Below are 8,160 nucleotides of genomic sequence, written 5' to 3'. Positions count from 1 at the left end.
TTCTTTCACATTAAAGAAGGCATCAAGTTTTGTATGTTGACAAATCTGTTTCAAAGAGAGTGAGCAGGAGGGGGTTATTTTTTCCAATCATTAATGTATTCATTTCAAATGAAGAAAATTCTCGTAGTTGTAGGAAGTCATGGTGGTTTATACCAAAGAAACCAATCATTGTGAGCCATGAAACATCTCTGAAAGACCTCCTGGTAGAGTTCCTTCTCTGTTGATCACATATCAGATAGCTACCCTGTGAGAAGCCAGAGCCGAGGAAACCTTGAGACGTTGTTCAGTTTTTTATTTTTATTTTTTTACTTTTATTTTTTGAAGCGGTCCCTACTAGGGCCGTAGAATAGCTCTGTGGTTTTGTTTACACAAGCATGAGCTGCAGTGAGGAGAGAGGAAGAGATACATGGCCTCCATTTGGCTTCTACGACGCCTCACCTATCTACAACGTGCCTATGGTTAAAAATGAAGCAATCATAATTTAACTCATGTTAGCTGAATAGTTATTAATTATATTTTAAAAGAGAAATATATTGTTTAATTTGAAGTTTTTTGTAACTTTTTACTTTTAATGTTGCTTTCTTTTTGCGAGGATGCTTGCTATTTGAGGCTGACTAATTTGAATGTACATATCTGTGAATATTAATTGCACAGGAGAAAGACTTTGATATCAACCCCTTACAAATATAAACTTTATTGGGCACTAACAGGTGGACACTTGTCTTTTGACTTGACTCTGATTTTGTATGCATGGCACATTGAAGGTTAAAAAATACTGCTTGGGTTGAAATGTGATCAATTTCTAATAAAAATAGAAATGACTTAAATACGACTTCTGCTGTCGTCTTTTTTTTTTATGTGTGGGCTCAAGAGAGAAATTCTGTGCAGCAGCAAATAATGTATTGATCACTCAGTCGGCATTGATTAGAGCCCACACACTCACTCCCAGCAGATACTGTACTCAGTGATCCAACACCATCAATAGTTCTTTCCCGCTGCTTCCAGCCTTTTTACCTCTAAGAACACAAGTACATCTGCACTTTATTACAGACATCCCCACATATTCAGCTAAATAGCTCCTTTCTTCAGTCTTAAGTCCATTTCTCTGCTATTTGTCCAAGCAGAACATTGGTATTCCTTCTGTTTATTCAGTCTCTTCTTGCACGCTGGCTTTTTACCTCAAATGCCCCTCAGCCCCTGGTCTGTCTCTCTGCCTCTTCTATCTCTCCCCTGCCTGTAATCTGGAGTCTCAGGGACCGCGCTGATGATGGGAGTGATGATCACTGGGGCGATAATGACATCAAATGGAGGAAATATTCAATAAGGCTCCAGATGATTCAGTGCCCCTCTGCGCCACCAAAGCCCCCACACTGGAGTGAGTCAGCTCTCCTGCCTCTCCTCCTCCTGCTCCTCTCCCCCTGCTCTGTCTCCTGCTTCTTTTTCATCCAGGGCCACAGAGTTCTCTCTTACCCGAGGTGAAAGGAAGCAGCCATGAAGGCAGAGAGACAACAAAAAGGCTTACAGTAACTGTCAGGACTTGGGGGTTTCCCTGGTAAAGCTGGGTGATACTTAGATTTAAAAATGACTTTCCGGTGCTGTTCCATTATTACTTTGGAGCACCAAACTGTTCCATATTAAATAAATGAGCAATTGCAAAATGATAAATGAATAAATGATGTAAAATATAATAATTAACAATAATTATCATTTAGTTTTGTATTTATTTCATATTGGACATTTTTATAAAGTGTCTTGTTATTTCATATTGTCTTAATCAAGCATACACAACACTGTAATATAATAAGTTATTTTAAGTAAAACAAAATTTAAATGGATTTCATTAAAAATTTTGAGTAACAAACATAATTTTGTAATTTAAAAAAACATTCTTGATACTTTTTAGGTTCCAGGTTTTGTTTTTACAGTAGGTACAAATAATAATTATCAAAATTAATCAGCCACTTAAAATTACTAAAGCTATTTGATTAAGGCTGTTTTTTAGAGTTAAATCAACGTATCCGGTTTTATAGCCAGTTAGCTCCTGTTAGCTAGAGCAACAATGGTCAAGTGATCCTGAATCAAATATCTAGTTGCTGCTGTAAATACACAATACACAGTCGAAGAAAATATTTCCTTTGATTTATTTAGCTTAACAGGGCTGAACATGCTACGTGGCTAGCTAGCTTTACTCAGCATCAAAGTGAAGACTGTGTTAACAGCAGCAGCTAGTTGTTTTATTCAGAGAGAGAGACACAACTCTGTATAGAGCCAAAAGACTCAGTAAAAACATTAAAATCACAGAGAACGTGTTTTATGGACCTATGTGCACTGAACATGACAGCAACATTATGTCTCAGATCTCATTTGCTTTTCATGATCGTCTCCTTCAGCTGTTCACACTTATGAATCACAAACCACTATGAGCATCAAATGAATCAGATCCTTAATGTCTTTCAAAATGTTGCCTTTAGCAGTAACACAGCACCCTCCTACCCATGCCCCCCTTGTCTCACATCATTTTCCTGTTAGATCATTCAGATAAATTAAGCAACAACAGTATGACTCCAATAATTAAGGTCAGCTGAGGGACAAGTTGCCTACTGCAATCATCTGCATCCTTTCTGTCTCCTGCTGTGGAGCTTCCCTCCCTCCTCTCGTCGAGGGATCTTTGCTGTCACCAGACATATGCTCTAAGTGTGTCATTTCGGAGTCACACAATCAGATGCCTCCTCATGTGTGGTCACTTGTTTTGATTGCAAGTTGCAAGATGCTGCCGCCAGTGCAAAACCTCATCCTCGAAGCTCCGCTCTGGTGTGGCGGTGCTGTCTATTCTCTGGGAGTTTATATCTTTTAATCTCTTTTCAGATTTTGTCCGTCTTGAAATCTTGAGTTTGTCATTTTAACATTTTTTAAATAATGCAAGCATTTTGACAGTTGAGGCAATATAATATGCAGTGCCTATAAAGTATTCACTCCCCCTCGAAGGTTTTCACATCTTATTGTTTTACTACATTGAGTCAAAGTTGATTTAATTAGTTTTCTTGTGACACCGATCAATAGAAAGAGACCCTTTGACATCTCTACAAAGGGATCCAAATTAATTACAAATATAAAATGCAATAATATGAAATACTTTTCTGGAAGGTCGAGGCACTATCGTGGCGAAACCTACAACATAAGGAATACTCCAAGCAACTCGGCACAAGTCAGAATGGATACAAGACAGTTGCTAATATAAATAACATAATATTAACTACTAATTAAGTTGCCCTCAGTTTTGATCAACTATAAAGGGCCTTAACTTATTCCAATAAGAAGTGTTGGAGTGTTTGGGTTCACTGGACATGTTCTCGGTTTGTGCCGTGCGTCCTCTCGTCTTCAATCTTTTTTTTTGCAGATTCCTCGTGCACCATTGACCCCATCTGAACCCACAACCCTGCTGATGAAACTGCTGCCACGCTGGAGGAAACTCCACCTCCACCTTGTCATATAATGAGACCTACTTCCTCTCACCCTCCTGGGACAGGGGGCCAGTGTGGGTCACCTCTCAGGAGGCTCGGGGATAATTGGGTAGTTTAAACAATCCAGTGAGAATAAGACACACCAAAGGTCTACACCCATATTTAGCAGTTCCGCACATGCTATTGTCTGATTGCACTGGGAGAGAGAAGCTTGCTGTTTTTGATCTAATTTCTCGCCTGTCTCCTATCTGGGTTAGAGGCAGGCTGTTATTGGAACGGCCACCTGTGGCACCGGGAGAAGGTGGACTATAATGGATAGCTGGGGGTTCCAACATGACAGCCGCAGTGCCAAGGCTGTTAACTAATCTGGATCATTAGGAAGAGGGCTGTGTATGACTAAAAGGAGATAGTGGCTCTAATGTAATGGGGATGTGAAGAGATGGACTGCCCTGCCATGCCCTGAGCCTGTGTCAGAGGGAAGCTTGTAATTTTATTCCTGACCCGGGCCAGCGACGGGTCACTAACCAAAAACCACTAAGCCAAATTAGCTTAAGGACAGACTAACTGAGTGACGCTGGGTCAGGGTCAGTGTATAAGAGACAGAACAGCTGAGATTTTGGATGGTTGCCTACCTCACCAAACCACAGCTGACTGGGCGTAGTCTCTGTGACATCACCCATAGGTTTCTGAAGAGCCTCTGAGAGGCTCAGTGTGGTCGACCCTGGCCATCGCCATCTTGGCAGTATTATTGTAGTATTGTATTTTTCATTCGTTTTTATACTTTATACTATACACTATACTACTGTTTTCAATTCAATTTAGTTTCCAGAGTGGGTTTGCTAATTTAAGTTTAGTTTTTATTGTTTAAAAATGTTAAGTTTTAGTTTCAGTATTAGTTTTAGGTTTTAATCATAATATGGGGGTAATGAGTATAGAATAGGTGTTACAGTACAAACACATTGACTCACAGTCATGTAGACATCTCAATCTCAATAAACATATGCACCTCCTTGTGCTTGTTGTGCTGACAAATTTGACCAAATTGACAAAGACAAAAATCAAAGACATTTCCTGTATATTTTTTTTAATTTCAGTTAGTTTTCTTTCTTTTTTTTTTGAAGTGTAAGTTGTTATGTCATGTAGTGTAAAAGCTCTTTGAGTGGTTGCAAAACCTTTGTCCTGACTCCGGCAGCTCCCGGCTAATCCAAAAATGGGAAAAGGCGTAGAGTGTGGGTGGAGCTGAGGCGGGCTGAATGAAGCGTGGTTACTGAAACCAGCTGACTGTGACAGCAGCTCATCACGCGAAGTGGCCATGCCCTTAATTATGCATTACCCTGATATCATTTAAACAGGTGAGTTAGAAACTAGTTACAGCTGTCCTGAACTGGGAATTTAGCTATGGAGACTGAAACTCACTTCTGTAGCCACCGTCAAGTGGCCATTCGCAGAACTGCAGTTTTTGTTACTTCTGTGTTGGCTTCATTTGCCAGCCACTGCTAAAAGCTATTGGTTCAGTCAGTGACATTGATGATTCAGTATAGTCAATTCAGTTAGAAGATGCAGGGTTAAAGATTTGTTCATACATGAATTGAAGACTTCTAGAACGCTATGCTCCATATGCTGTCCAAAATTAGAAGTGCTGTACCAACTATGGCTCAGAATGCCAACAGGTACAAGAATACTGTCCTAACAACACCTATTGTTTGTGGACCAGAAGTCCTTCTCTAAAAAACCTCTGTCTTATAGGATAGGATGTCACAAGTAAACATGACAAGGCCTATAAAGAGTTACGTAAATGTCCTCGAATCCTTTTGGCATTTTGTCCCTGATTGCCTCTGCAGAGCAGCTGGTGTCAGTGAAAAGTTCAAAACATGTACACACACAAGCTGTGAGTAAAATTCTTAAAATGACTGCTGCTGCTTGTTTGTTATCTGTTTATGTCCCAAAAACCTTGTATTCATCCAGTCTCTTAAAAGCAATTGAAACAGTCTTGACTTGAAATTTCACTTCTCTCTAATGGACACAGGAGATTTCGGAAGATATACTTACTAGCCTTTTTACTGAGAGGTAACAAAATCTGCCTACCAGCATCCCTAAAAATCACTAATTAATACGTTACATCTGGTTTGTTAAATCTGTGCTAAAACCAAATTGTAAAAACAACAAGGTTTTAGTGGGGGTTAAGTGTCAAACTATTTTTGGTCAAGAGCAGTGATATCATGGAGGCTTTTTGTCACTGACTTCATGAAGTCACTGCACCAGGCCCACATATGTATTAAAAGTGTTTCTTATGATTCACCAATGGCCCAGCCAGAAATATTTCTGCACATTACCTATATACAACCACTTAAGTGTTGTACGGATTAAGCAAACAAGAGTAAATTATTAACGTTAATTATTGATCATTAAGTATGATAGTAGGCACATTTTGTTATCTTTGGACAGAGCCAGGCTAGCTGTTTTCCCCTATTTCCAATCTTTATGCTAAGCTATAGTAACCATCTCCTGGTTGAAGCTTCACATTTAAAGCTGGGATATGCAGCTTTTTTTGTGTCATTGATCAAAAATTCCAAAATAACCTTTTAGCATATTGGAATTCAAGTGGGGCGGAGCGAAAACTAGACTCCTGCACCTCCCCTTGCCTCCGTTTTCAGGTTTTAGAAAATCAGGAGACTCACAATCACAGGTCATATCAGAGAAAGGGTGTTCCTATTGGCTGTTGTCAACACCACCTTTGTGAAGTCCAATAGAAGTTCAAGACCAGGACTAGCTGGGACCAAGTCAAGGTTGAGTCCTAAAAGGTTCAAGTCCAATTCAAGACCGAGTCCAAATGAGGGTGACAGAGTGAGTATATGCTAGAGAGACTTTATATCCTCTATTAAAAGATGATCATTATTTGTAATGATCAAAGAGCAAGTATAGTGTAACCACACTGTAGGATCAAATTATTCCGATTTATTTACTTTAAGTATAGCAATTTCATTTGATATCATACTCAACACTCATGCATGTAACTCCCACCCTGAGAAGGCTGTTGTACTGTATTTGTGATGATCAAAAAGCAAGTGCAGTGTAACTACACTGTAGGATCAAAGTACTGTTTACTTAAGTATATAATATCATAGAATTGCAGTTAATTTGGTGTACCTTTACTTTTGGCTACTTAATTTATATTGCGTAAATGTAATAGGCTATAATGTTACCGATCGCGCACACAGTCTGACCGTCTCCTGTCTCCTCACTTTGAAGTCTTGTATACGTTGCTCGTACAAAGTGTACCAGACGGCCCATGTCAATGCCTGTTCTAGATGGATTCTGAATTAAACAAATATCCTGTTTTCTAAACAAGGACACTTCATCCGTGGTTTTGTTTTGAAGATGGAACTTCAGAAAATATAACATATATTGCCGGACTCGGTCGAGACCAACTAGAATCTTTGGCCAAGTCCAAGTGCAAATACCAGTGACTCCGGGACAATGTAAAAAACGTCTCGAGTCTGACCTGAGCACTACACACTGCCAACTTCTAGTGCTGACATTCAAACTTGTGGGTTTGGTGGGAGGGGCTCTGCGGGGTGATATGAGGCAGCGGAACAGGTGAATTTGAAGAGGTTTGCACAGGTTGAGTCTCCTGCAGCTTTAATGCATCGATGCCAGAGTGCTATCAAATTTATCGTCTAACTCAACAAATTAGCATATTTCCCAAACTGTTGAACTATCCCTCTAACCTTACAAGAGATCATTGTGGCTTTTTTGTTTGCATTTTAACATCCAAGCCAAATGTTATTTAGCCAGCTTCACTCCTACAGTGTGTTGATTCTTTCTCCAGCTACAGCATAAACACGGCTCCAGAAGAAATCGGTGACTCTTAAACCTCAAGTGGGCCGTCACTGGCTTCGCCTTTTGTTTTCCAAACAAATGTCAGTCAGAGTTGAGTTTGTGTATTATGCTTCCTCCTTTCTGGTGGAAAAACATCTCAAGGCTTGTAACAAGTGTAGCAAAAATGAAGTGAGAAATATCCTTGGAATACAGTGCCATCAGCTGTGTAGTCTCTCCTCTTCGCTGCTCATCTGTGACACAGGAGAGGAGGCCTGCTTGTTATGATGCCATTTCTTGTAGGAGGCTGTCGGGTGCTGAGAGACGGCTGAAAGTTGGTGGAGAATCATAAACCCTCCATTAGTCCCTGTTGTGTGTCTCTGCGCTGCAGAGCCGCCTGCCCACGCCAGGTGAACCTATCCACCTGCACGCCTGGAGGACAGCATCTCTCTCTTCTATGCTCCTCTGTTTTTTTGCCATGCCGCCCTCTCTCTTTTCTCTCTGTCTTTGTCTCCTTCTCTTCTTTTCATCCTTTGTCTCTATTCTCACCAGCTCTCCTGTGACAAACAAGTCCAGCTGCAAACATTAGGGTTTTATGCAGTAAGTCATGGGAAAACATTCAACTCATTGATCCTGTAACTTTGTTGTTGGGTTGAATAAGAACTTTTCATTGCTTGGGTCCAATTACTACAGTGAGCTTCCACATGTGTCTCCAGTTATTCACAGACTAAAGGATCTTATTAGGTTAAATACATAACATATACTTAACTGGAAATGTATGTATGTGGAAAAAGTTGAATGGCCCATATGCACAGAGTTGGAAAGTAACTAAGTAGATTTTATCAAGTACTGTACTTTTTTTTTTTTTTTTTTACAATTTTGC

Source organism: Morone saxatilis, unplaced genomic scaffold (assembly GCF_004916995.1).
Source record: "Morone saxatilis isolate NCDOM2014 unplaced genomic scaffold, NCSU_SB_2.0 Contig20, whole genome shotgun sequence".
In the NCBI taxonomy this organism is placed as follows: domain Eukaryota; kingdom Metazoa; phylum Chordata; class Actinopteri; family Moronidae; genus Morone; species Morone saxatilis.
The sequence above is the reverse complement of the archived record's forward strand: the minus strand, read 5'-3'. Positions refer to the sequence as shown.